Genomic DNA, 13221 nt, shown 5'->3' with positions numbered 1-13221 from the left:
TAAAGTTAAACGTAAAGAAACGTTAAGACACTCAAACACATTTTTGCTGAAATCTATAGAAATGCATACTTGTTCACAGATGTACATAATATTTATAGTTACATACATTTTCTCTAGAGATATAAACAATGGAAATCTGTTTACACACTATTAGGAACAACTTTTTTCAAAGAAATAAATATTTGAAGCGAATGACAACCTCAAAGGTATTAGATATTTCACATGTTTTCATTATACGCAAAAACGTTCCGAAATTAGTTTCGAAAGCACTCTTCCAATTTCCGCAACAGCCCTTTCCGTGCATCTAATTCCTCTATACGAGCCAGTTATTTGCTCAACTTGCGACCACATGGTACTCCGCGTCGATTCACCATGACTTTCCGCTTCAAAGTATGGAATCCCGATAACGTCCCGCTGTTTCATAACTTTCCGTAGATCCTTCACGCTGTTGCGTTGAACCCAGAACCCGTTCAGCTGTTATCACACTGTGCAACTACGAACGCCGTTGCGCTTTCGGATTTTACAACACAACGCAGCGATTTTCACGATGAAAATTGATTCCTGTCCTGACCATGCGTTCGCCTTTTCCACGAAATAAAACCTTTATATCTTCCCCGTTACGGGGCACCCGTTCAACGTTTCTTAAACCAATGGTTTGTAAACTTTTCGAAAGATGCTACCGAGACATATATGGACGAAGAGTTTAATTTAATTGCTCCAAAATTGAGTATTAAAAAAATTCAAGTAACGTATTTGCATAATTTTCTCGAATCAAAATTTATAGAGGCGTTTGATAGGAATAGATGTTTAAGTTATCCACACTTCTCTGTATTAAAAATTATCTTTCGCGTTCCTCCGGATCATAAGACGTCGCCTTTAGTTTCAAAAACAAGCACTGCCTTAAATCAACCACAGCAAAGTTGACGGGCAGCCATAAAACGGAATCGTCAGTTTTAACCGGAAGTCCTTTCGAAAAAGTAGTACCTATAGTTCACGATTCCAACTAACGGTCGTTTAACATCCGGTTCTAATTAGATTAGGCTCCCTCGGCTGAACTGTGTCAAACTCCGCGGTCGTTTCAGAGGGTTAAGTTTACGAGTTTGTGTAATGGCACACCCAGGATGCGACAGAGATTTAAGTAAGGCTCGTCGCGTTGGTTACAAATGAGATTACAAAATACGATTAGGTTGAAAGAAATCAACAGTAATTCGGACAAAAAGCAAAAGCTTTTACTGGGCGCCGAAACGAGTGAATTTGATTTTCACTCTCCAGTAAGGAAGAAAACTATTGTAATTGAGCAAGATTTCAAATAAATTCTTTTCGCGAAAAAGCACTCGTCTTAAGACTCTTCGATCACATTTTCGTTACTAAAAAAAAAATTTGTTTCGATTCTCTGTATATACTCGTACGCGTGTATATCCGTTAATACGATCACTAAACGGATTTCAATAAAATTTTATATATAAATTTTATAAACTTTAAGTTCTCGTTCGAAAATCTGATTAGATTAGTAATCTTTTGTTTGTCCGTCATGTATTCGTTATTTGTAAAACATCTACTTTAATAAATAACATATTGAACGAAGTTTTATTCGCTGCATATTTCGACCACATTTTTCCTCCAAATTAACCCCATGCCGGATAATATCGAGTGAAACTCGTGGCGTGAAATCCAAACATGAAAATCACGAGTCGGACTCGTGGTACGGATTGTGGGCCAAACAGGAAAAGCACGATTCGCACTCGTGGCACAGATTAGAGGCCAAACATAAACACCATTCGAACTCGTGGCTCGGTTGTTACGGAAGTATTTATGTTAGCCGTTCGTACATATTTTCAGTCTGGGCTACGAATAAACGTCTAGTGTTGTTTATGACTTCGTATATTATCAGTTTTAAATGTATTTAAAAATCCCTTGTATAGTATTTAAGAGAAGAAACATGGACGCGAAACTAGGTGTTCTTCTGCAAACAAATAAATTAATTAAGAAGATCGACGACTTGAGAAAGTGGTTTATCATCGACGCAGTCATAAAAAAGTGTTGTTTTTCTCTCTTCAAATCACTTGAGAAGAGATCTTTGAGTGATTGATCCCCGTACGAGCCCCCAAATAACTGTCGTACTCGTGCGTGGTTTATGGATATATATATATATATATAACACTATTATCTACTATATATATATATATTTATTATAAATTACAGTGATAATAGTGTTAGACGTAATGTCGGTGGTTAGTTTCGCTTGGTACGTCTTTCAATTGTCTCGTCTTATCGTCTTTTCAGTCATACTGTCCGCGACACACTCTTCGGGCATACTCCCGTCGTCATACTTTGTCATACTGTCTCATACTGTGTTCCTTAACGTTCTTCTCGCGCTCTATATAGTCATTCCCATTCATTCTCTTTCATTCCAATCCTCAGTCTCTCTCACTTCAGACATTCGGTCACGTTCGGCCATCCTAATCGTTCGTCTTTCTCAAACACTCTTCACTTTCTCCGAACCACATGTATTTCCTTTCATCCCCATGCATTCTCACGCTCGGTCGTCGCGCAAGACCCCCTGTAAAGGATACTCGTGCCTTCCAGGAAGGCTAGCGGACCGATCGGCGCCAAATGTTTAGTTTAACTCAAGTCCGACCGCGCGCGTTATCTTGTTTAGGCCTACGCTCGAAGCAGGCCTAAGTGAACGCGGAAAATCCGATACTACAGAATCAACACTGTCGTGCATTTGGCTAGCACGTTTGCCTGCTACCCAGAGAAATGGGACTCAAGTCGCTGCTACTTCTCCCATAGTCGAGCAACGTATTCAAACTTCGTAATTGTTACGGCTCGTGGTCGATCTCACATTGATCGTTCGAGCATTGGATGTGTTTGCACGATGGTGTGCCGTCTATTAACCTTCTCGAAGGACCACCTTCCCCAATGGAAGGACACAATATACAACTGGAGTTGTCCGTAAAGATGTAACTCGAAGGACTCTGTCCCATTCGAGGAGTACTCAATGCTAGTGAAGAACTCCGACACCGTTGATGATTCGTAGATGTAGCGATCGAAGGAACTAAACTCAAGGGCCGTCACTCAGTGCACGCGTCACCTCGGTACACCCTACTACTCCCGAGTCAGGGTGGGAGGCAACGCGCCACTGACCAATCGTGACGGGCCCAAAGCCTCACAGGGGCTGGTGATGCCCGCTACCAGAGTTCGAAGGTGGGAGGCGTCGCGACGCCGAACAGGGTGTCCAAATCACACAGGCCCGGGCTGGAATTTCCCAACACGTGGAGACCCGACCGCGGGGCCCCCCCAAGGACCGTGCAGGGCCGTACCAGGAGCACCCGTGTCCCTCGCGGATCAGCGTTTATGACGGACAATAGCCTACAGCTGTCCAGTGCCCCGGGATACACGTCGAGAAATTCTATGGTCGCCGACAGGCCCGGTCCGTAGCCATTTCTACGAATTGCTAAAGAACCCGAAGCACATGAGCCCGACATAAAACACAGCTGCAAGCCTGTACAGTAATCATTGATCAAAACTGTAGAAAAGTCATGTACAAATACACTACGTATCGATCCATTTCATTAATTTCACTCGCACAAATTTATATAGGTGTACGAGGATGCGCAACGCTAAAATATCAACTCAAAGATGGCGCGCTCCATATTCATCCCTGCTAATTCAATACTTATTCCCAATACTCTTTCCACGTTATTGTATCTGTTTTATTTTCACTCAGGGTGCGTACTTTCGTTCTTTGAATAATACGTCGCTCGATAAGTTTTATCGTTCGATAAGAAATAGCGCTATTAGGTTCGTCGTTTTATTCTTCTAGAAATGGTATTACTGTAGTATCGGATTTTCCGCGTCCGCTTAGGCCTGCTTCGAGCGTAGGCCTAAACAAGATAACGCGCGCGGTCGGATTTGAGTTAAACTAAACATTTGGCGCCGATCGATCCGCTAGCTTTCCTGGAAGGCACGAGTATCCTTTACAGGGGGTCTTGCGCGACGACCGAGCGTGAGAATGCATGGGGATGAAAGGGAATATAGTACATGTGGTTCGGAGAAAGTGAAGAGTGTTTGGGAAAGACGAACAATTAGGATGGCCGAACGTGACCGAATGTCTGAAGTGAGATATACTGAGGATTGGAATGAAAGAGAATGAATGGGAATGACTATATAGAGCGCGAGAAGAACGTTAAGACACAGTATGACACAGTATGACAAAGTATGACGACGGGAGTATGCCCGAAGAGTGTGTCGCGGACAGTATGACTGAAAAGACGATAAGACGAGATAATTGAAAGACGTACCAAGCGAAACTAACCACCGACACTACGTCTAACACTATTATCACTGTAATTTATAATAAATATACATACATATATCTATAAACCACGCACGAGTACAACAGTTATTTGGGGGCTCGTACGGGGATCGATCACTCAAAGATCTCTTCTCAAGTGATTTGAAGAGAGAAAAACAACACTACTGTTTGATAAACATGTGTTAAGTTTCATGTAGATCTGTCGACTCGTTCGTATATTTACAGTTGTTCAAACGTTGAAGTGTCATTTCTTTACAATGGAAAAAACGACAAAACTTATCGAACAACCTATCCTAGTATGCCCTCTGGACATTCTTCAAAGTGTCCTGTTAAAGTCATGGCCGCAAAGTACACGGCGTTTGATCCTCATAAGGCACAAGGTGAGGGCTTCTATTTGACTTGTTAGTGCGTCAAGAGAAACCGTTCCGCGGCAACTTTCCAGACTGGCGCGAAGCAGATGCCCGCGCCCCGCAACGTTTCTTTACGGTAGAGCAGCTTCGCGGGAAGTTTCCTACCCTAGAATTCACCGAGCGCCAAAACTATTCGCCGAAAATACTAGTGCCGAAAATGAGAACCGACCAGACTACTCTGAGCACCATCGATGACCGGTTACCGCCTCGTTTAGTTACAGCGAACATTTTGGAGAAACCTCCTATTGATTCCAGTGGTCAGTAAGTACACGTAGTCGCTTTTATTTTCGAGTGCCATCCTCGCAAATCAGAAAGTTAAGCCAACTAGAAGCTTCTCGCGGGGCCGAGTTCCACCGTGAAAAAAATCCTCTTGGAAACCGGTTTGCGGTTTCCTGGCGGAAAAACACAGAAACCTCCAAAAGTTCCGTCATTCCATTTCCAACTTTGCTTTTCGGCACTTCCTTTAATTTTTGCTTTTCTTGCAACTCTCGCGCGAAACCACAGCCTACTCGAAAAAGCTTTCGGAACGTAGATGGTTTTTGGGGGAACTTCCCAACGATGGGGTCATTACTTGTTCTTTCGTTCGAGAATCGGACGTTTACTAGGTTGTTCAAAGAAATACTATGACACTTCAACTTTGAACAACTGTAATGATACGAACGAGTCGACAGATCTACACGAAACTTCACACATGTTCATCGAACGGTAGTACCATTTTCACAAAAATAAAACAACGAACCTAATAGGGCTATATCTTATCGAACGATAAAACTCATTGAGCAACCTATTATAACTGTTGCGTATAGAGCGAAAGAACGGATCGATACCGATACGGCGACATTGATTCCTCGTCAATTTATAGTAATATAGATAGTGATTTGGAAATGGATTTTGCGAACAATTCTCGACCCGGTATGTAAAATTGGCAAACTTAGACAGTTTCTGTTCGAACAAAAAACGAGTGCTCGAGATTCTATGTATCACGAAAATTATACATTTGTTTTATTATACATCAACTTTTTTCCATTCATTTTTCTTTTTAAACAATCTTTTCTTTTTAAATAATTTTTTTCTTTCAATAGAAATATAGTTTGTCCCTTAATATTTACAACCGGTCTTACAATATTACGATATCGCGAGAATGAATTGTTAAGCCGAACAGCAGCTGTAAAAACAGAAATATCTCCAACTTTCGATTACAATTGTGGTTAAAGTGTATCCACGTTCTTGCGGGACCAACAACGAGTGTTTCCAGGTATGAAAAATAACCTTCCCGAACTGAAAGCTTCTGACAGATATTAGATACGAAATTATGTGTAAAATCGACGGAGTTGCGATGTTTTCTCGCATAATAGAGTTGACAAAGGGGTCCGTACTTATGAAAGGGATGATTCATGAAGCGTTTATTACGATTCTCCTCTGCCAAAAATTACATTGTATAATACATTTCCTAAATCCCTCGCATAAATTTCGGGCGATATTAATCTCGAAACCTGACATTTAAATTTACATCTACATTTCATTTATACTCTAGCGTACGCAAGAAAATCGCGACCTTCGAATATCGCGAATATCGCTTCGACCGCTTTTCTTCGTCGACGATCGCGAATAATTCGATCGTGTCGTAAATATCAAAATATTTAGAAACAACTACGATACTTTCCAATACAATGGCTGCAGCGACCAATGACGGGTTGCACACGAGACGAATTTAAATCCGAACTAATAAATAACAGAGTCAGTTTCGGTTGACTACACTCGGACCTGGAGTGACTAACTGGAACAGAGGCTCGGTAACTCGAACTTCCGATTGATTGCCATGCTCCAATTTTCACCAGTGTAACCACAATTCCAAGTGAATTTTAACTAGACTCCACTTAAACTTCCTGCGGTCCCGAGTATGGACGCCAAGAAACCTCTCAAAGTTCACCGATCGGTGTCCAACTACAATCGCTTTCTGTACGATCGAAACATTCGAGTGGACCGAGCGAATACAGTGGAGATCAAACTTCGGGTTCCTACTTCGATGGCAATTTAACGCAACTATAACGAAACAACCTGACAGCTCGTAATTCTGCATGTCACGTTCGAAATGCTCGGTTGAATAGGACTGCGCTTCGCTCGGCTTTAAATTCTGTTCAATGTTGTTTCGTGTCTGTTAACTGTAGTCGGATACAAGAGCGGTCACGATTGCACAGGACCGTCCGCTACAGAATGCTAAAATAAGACGAATAACCCATTCAATCTTGCGTGGACAAACAAAGACACGATACGACCAAGTTTGAATCTCGTTTGACTAACTCGAATCTCGAGCCAGGCTGAGCCCAAACTACGATAAACTACATCCACGATTGCGACGGAGCAATCTTACGGTCCGAATGGTTACCCGAAAATTTTAACAAGTTACTCTCCGTTAACGAGGTTCATTTACCAGGTGCCCGACGCAGCTTTTGGGAGACAAAGCTTTCGGTACATCTGTGTCGTTCTCACTTTACGGACGAACGCGAGGCGAGAGATCACGATACGGATGTGTTCTTCGTCTCATTTGGGTTATCAGTCTACGATTGTCAACATTTTTGTTTCAATTGAAATTATAATTCAGATCTGTAGTCGATAGGAATTACACTTTCAGGTACATTCTTATATCTCGTATTACTATTTGCAATCACGTAAATTAATAATTATGTAAATTTTTTAAATAAGAAACAAATTAAAATATATTTCGACTTAATACAATTTGCACGTGTTATTGTTTATCGTCTGTTTAATTACAATTCGTTCGAGAAATTAAATAATGTGTTCGTTAGCGCCATATTTTCTTCTTTCCTTTTTCGTATATTTAGAGAAAATTTGAAAAAATACATTTAAAAAATGTATGTCTCTCGTTGCATCGTATTTTTGTATTCTTTCAGTCACTTAACACGATTTCGCTCGATTATCTGCTCAATATTCAGGCTACTCGGGCACATCGGTTAAGCGTCGAAGGTTTGCATTAAAGACACGCGGCTGGATTTACACAATAGTGGAGAGAGACAATGCTATTATTCAAACCGCCGTTAGCGCATCCATGGTTTGTCATACTTTTCTCGAGAACTTGGATGTGGCTGGAAAATATCGTTTAACTTTATCAGGGAAATGCACCAGCTGTACCTAACTCAAACCGTTCTGAACGTCAGACCGACGTGTCGTAAATTCACGCACAGCGGAAAGCATCGAGAAGTTGCCCTAAATTTTCATTGATTTTTATCGCGCTACCACCTATGTACGCGATCCTCTAAAAATAACTCGGAAGGAGATTTAATTTCATCGGTTAGAGATTGTTCGAACAGTGGACCAGAGTGCAAAGCTCCTGAACTGGACAAATATTTACAAACGTAAATACGGTACGCGACATTTTCTTATTTAAAATATCTCTCGTCACCGATAAGGACAACGAACAAGTCGTATGGATCGCGAATATGCAACCAGTATCTACGGTGAAATGATTTTCCTCTCGCTCCTACCTGAAAAATAAATTATTCGTACTGTCCATTTCTCCATTTCTTTTTCTCGCAGCATAAACTTTTCGAAGGGTTCGATCAAGATAATGTTTAACGCTATCGATCGCAACATTCGCAAAACACAATTTTACTAATTCGCAGTCGATCAGCATGTCCGCGTAACGTTTTGTTTATTTGAATATAAAATTTCGTTCAAAGAAGGTCGACAGAATTGTATTTATTGTTCTCGATAGTCAAGAGACTCATTGCGGACATGTCACCCTTTCTAAAGCCAACAATGCGAACGTTAATGCTATTGAAGCAAACCGCACGTACTCAGCTACACGAACGCGTTACAAATATAATCCAGCAAACATTCTCCGCGGTATCGAGCTCCATAAATCTCGCCGGTCTGATTAAATGCGAATTCGCTAAAACACAATAAACCCATGGAAGATGCAACATATCTCGGTGAATCCACGCGTTTCAATTGAACAGTTTGATCGATACGCGTAGAAACGTATTTGTGCCTTCGTAATTAACCTCCGTGTGATCGATGATCGGGGTGCGAAACGTTTGCGAATCGTAATTACAGAGAGTGCTGATTACATCGAACAATTTCTTCTCGTATTATTCGCTGTTGTGCGTTGGCATAGTAATGACGACTGCGCGCACTTCCCGCCGTTATGTCGGCCACGCAAGAACGAATCGATGGCTCGAACTAATTCGTAAAAAGGAATTGTTCGGGTCGCGTAGTTGGCCGTTTAGGCTGCGACTGGAAAAGATCTGATAATTTTCTCTGGAAAGAAGTTTAACCATTTTCGATCCTTTGATTACGATCGACGCCTACAGACACTCGTTTATGGCGGTATGCAAGTAGACTTTCCGCACACAGAGTATGTTTTGTGTCGAAGTCGTCCGTAGTCAAAGGTACGAGGGCACTTGACCCATCGTAAGCTCGCACACAGAGTACGACAATGTCACAGTTTGCTGGAACAAAGGGCTCTTTGCAACGTTCCCTCGCAGCTTTCTTGCAAGACGACTCCATTCGCGCTTATAGGTGTTACATAACAAGAAAAGCGCCCCAATTTTCGTTGATCTTAATACACTGCTACCTAAATGCACGTTTTCCCCACGAACGGTAGGAGGAAGTTTGAACTTGCTCGAATCGAGTTTCAGGGAAGAAGATTAGAATACTCTGAGCGTCCGTCTAAGGCACATTACTGTACCCTAAGCGCGCAACTACGGCACATTAGAATATCATAATTGTTCAATTACAACACATACGAATACACACTTAAATATCAACCGAAATATACTACGCGAGTATCGTAACATCCATTTGATTACCGCGTTCGCAAGATATTGTGTCAGACACATTGCATTCGTAATTGTTTTACATTTTCTCTTTACCGTCGTGCAAACATTGTATGCAAATGAAATTCTACTTGCTAAATTAACTTTGCGAACTCCCTGGAAGCCAACTCGAGTTACTTTGCATAACTCCGGAGTAAGAAATTATTTTTCAAGAAGAGAAAGATTACGTTACATGAAAATAAGAACTAGAGAAACGCACGTGTGCTCGGTTGAGACTGTCACGGTGTGGTGTATTTGCGAGTGTGCGACTGTTGCTAATGGCGGTTAGTACGTCGCGAGAAAGTTTGCAGAGTGAATATCCGAAGAATTTACGAGTGAAGCGAATTTTTGCGAGATAAATAAAGAAAGAAAGATTTGTACCACATTTATCGAAATTTTACTAAACGAAGAAACCCGCGAAAATAACTTTACTCGAATTAAGAGTATTTATTTCGAACGAAACATCACTTGAATTACCGGAACTCTTTGATCAATGTGATACAAAATCAGTTGCATAAAAGCTACGTAAAAATGATCCTCCGCGATAGTATCGATTGTGCCGATGTTACAAACAAGCGTTCACAATATCGACGATACTATAACGTGTATTAAATATCGATAGCACCGGATAGAAAATAGCCAAACTCTTCGATGCTTCTAGTTTCGCTTAAATAGTAATTCGTATTCATGTCGATGTAATTCTATCGTAGCACTTACCGATTGGTGGTGTATCAGTGTTCGTGTTTGCCCTTCTTTTTCTTCGCGTTACCAGATCTCTTAGGAAAAATCTCTGGTCTAGGTTTCTGTTCTCCGTTAGCAGCGAAGTCTTCTCAGTTTCGTTTGTTTGACGCTCTGAAATTGTGAAAGTCAGTTTCGTGAAACTTTCCCAGTGAGAACAAGATGCGAAATGCTATTCGACTAGAAATACGATACTAGTGATACGATACGGTACAAACCGTACAAGAATTGCTAAATTAATGAAACACGAGAAGGGATGAAATTTCATAGCAAACACTTCCATAATCTATAGCATTTCCAAGCTTCTTAAAATGCTTTAGTATTTGTATCGAGCAACGTATTACTAATATTATTTTTTAATTCGACGATCTTGGACCACGAGAAGGATTGCAAAAAGTTTTCAAATTTATAAATATAGAAATACTTGTGCGCAATATTTATTATCCATTCATAAGGTACGCACTGTACGAATTTAACGATATGCAAAAAATAGTAACAAATATGTGTGCAGTGAATACGAACACATGGACTAATCATTTTTTGGAAAGAAAAAACATGTTATCAATATGTAAAAGATAATAGACTCGACAAAAAATAATACTCTTCGTAAATAAAATATAAAATAAAAGTTAAAAAAAAACGAAACGTTAGAAAAATACCTTCTTCAAGATTGATAATTAATTCGTTATTTAGTAATACTTCGACTTACGTATCACATCCATTGGAGCGTCAGACAAGACCAAATAACGAGTCGTCGATTTACCTGCAGCCTAACAAAGATTCAACACTGTATCTGCGATAGCTGTTGTCCCCTTGAATGCGAAATCAACTTCTCCAATCGGTCGCTATCTGCTACTACAGTTCGCTAACTGGAATTTCCAGTTCGAATTTTAGAGCTACAATAGGTACAAGATGCGTAATTAAAGAGCAGTGGTTTATTTTCTTCGTAAAAAGTCCTTACGCTGCTTCGACTCACTCCGACAAAGTTCCAACAAGTGTCTCAATTATGTTTCATTAGCACCCTATATTCTCGCACACATTCATTCATTTTTGTTCTAATCCTTAACCTTTCTCACTCCGTGCATCTGATCACGTTCATCCAAAATGGTTCGGTCTAGCTCCATCTCAATTGCTCGTATTTCATACCTTGGATAGACATTCTGTCATTCTGATCGAGTACTCTTCCTTCACGCCACGAAACACTTCACTTGTTCGTTTATCCAAACACTTCACATTTTCTCCGGACCGCGCGCAGGACCATTCGTTCCCAAGCATTGCCGCATAAACAATCAGAAATACTATATCCCTCGTCGTCTAACTGTGACGATCGTTTCGAAGGTCGTCTACAGAGCTAACAGTACAATTCACCGGTAGAACCGTAAATCCGATCTTCGCGTTCGTGGAAACATCGAATTACCACTGGATGAGGCAAACGCACAACACGGGGAGAACTCGCAACGTGACGCTTCTCATTAAGGAAGCTACTAAATACGTTCCCAGTTCCCCTCGTCTCACATCCTCCCTCACCGTGTTTCTCTCACGAATTCTCGAGAGCGTAACGTTAACCGAGCATCGTGTCCAGCGGAGCACGGTAACCGCACCCGCTAACGAGTTTGGCCGAGAATAAAAATTTATCATCGTAGAACGTCGCGTTTTATCGGTACCGGACCGTGAGGAAATTTACGGGCTCAGATTGCTTTCCGAAATCGTACAGCGAGATAGAGTAACGTGTTTGTTCGTCCCCGCTTGTCCGTAGACGCAGCTGTAATACGAGAGTCGGATAAATCAAACGTCCAATGTGCTTCCTTTTACCGTAAATTGATACAAGCACATCCGTTAATAATTCCACGGTTTCGATTAGTTTGCGGAACGACGAATCGCCCAAGGAAATTAAAGTTTCCGATTTGCCGATTAAATCAATATTCAACTGCGAGACGCGAATCCCGTTCTACGACACGAACGTGACTTACTCGCTGTCTTCGAGATTTCGAGTATGCAAATTGTTTTTTATTTCCCCCCTGGTGGGCGTCGATCGAATTATTTACGCGAAAACGTTCCAAACTCTAATTCAAGGAATTCACGAAGCCTGAGATTAACGTAACGCAAACGATTGGCACACTCGCTTTTTAACACGTGGAAGACTTTTTGAGTTCGAGTGGAAAAACTATATATGTTCGAAAATGATAATTTTTGAAGTATTTTTCGGGAAAGTAAAATTTTTGCGTGACACGAATTGTGTCGTTCGAAGAAGACACGAATGCTTTTTTAAATTTCATTCTTCCGTTTGAAATTTTCTTAAAGATTCTTAAGTTTTGAAAATATTATACCGAGAGAATTGTACTGAAGTTCGAAAAATTGTCAACGTTATTGAACTTTGAACCGAACGATCGTAAAGGTTCTAGAAGTAGTTTATCAATAAAAATATAACGCCAAATTAAAAAAATGAAATTTCACCGTCTTCTCGAAGTTAACTATTCTAATATTCGTTTGGCCCGCGACAATGCCTATTCCACTTAGCAGTTGTCGGCAGTTTGCCAGTCGTTGCGAGCCTGCTTATGGACTTACTTTACTCCGACTCGGAACAGCGCTCCCCTATGTCGCTAAATGAAAATGGATCTTGTTCTATTATACTTGACCGACCAGATACGCGCTAGCACGACTCAACGGTTATGTTTATGTTTCAAACACCTCGAACACTGTTACTTTTACGGAAGATCTAATCGAATTATCAAACAAGTCGAATTCTACCTACCTTTTGAACTTTGAGCAGTTACAATTTACACGAACTTTTAACTTCGACAAAACTTCTAATGTATGTAAACCAGAGCCAGAATCACGCAAAGTATCAAACTACTCGATACCCCTTATGGTATCGTAATAGTTGCAACGAATAAAATTATACGGACAATAAGTGAAATTG

General features: G+C 40.8%; 1 protein-coding gene and 1 long non-coding RNA gene across 7 annotated transcripts in view; one reads left to right on the top strand and one right to left on the bottom strand.

The window, feature by feature from the left end:
* Positions 1 to 13221, bottom strand: part of LOC143153391 (uncharacterized) — a 127284-nt gene that overhangs the window by 32061 nt on the left and 82002 nt on the right. For 5 of the 6 annotated variants that reach the window (XR_012993803.1, XR_012993804.1, XR_012993805.1 and 2 more), the window contains 2 exons: positions 11011 to 11652; positions 10281 to 10415 (listed from right to left, as the gene is read on the bottom strand). This is a non-coding gene — a long non-coding RNA (uncharacterized LOC143153391). Of the gene's footprint in view, positions 1 to 8181; positions 8232 to 10280; positions 10416 to 11010; positions 11653 to 13221 lie in introns of those variants that run through there. The other variant, XR_012993806.1, reaches the window with a different exon arrangement.
* LOC143153410 (uncharacterized) overlaps positions 1 to 13221 on the top strand; it is a 182456-nt gene that overhangs the window by 115171 nt on the left and 54064 nt on the right. The gene's annotated exons all lie outside the window — the stretch shown is intronic.

The sequence above is a fragment of the Ptiloglossa arizonensis genome, chromosome 12 (assembly GCF_051014685.1).
Source record: "Ptiloglossa arizonensis isolate GNS036 chromosome 12, iyPtiAriz1_principal, whole genome shotgun sequence".
NCBI lineage: Eukaryota > Metazoa > Arthropoda > Insecta > Hymenoptera > Colletidae > Ptiloglossa > Ptiloglossa arizonensis.
This window is presented reverse-complemented; position numbering and strand designations above follow the sequence as displayed.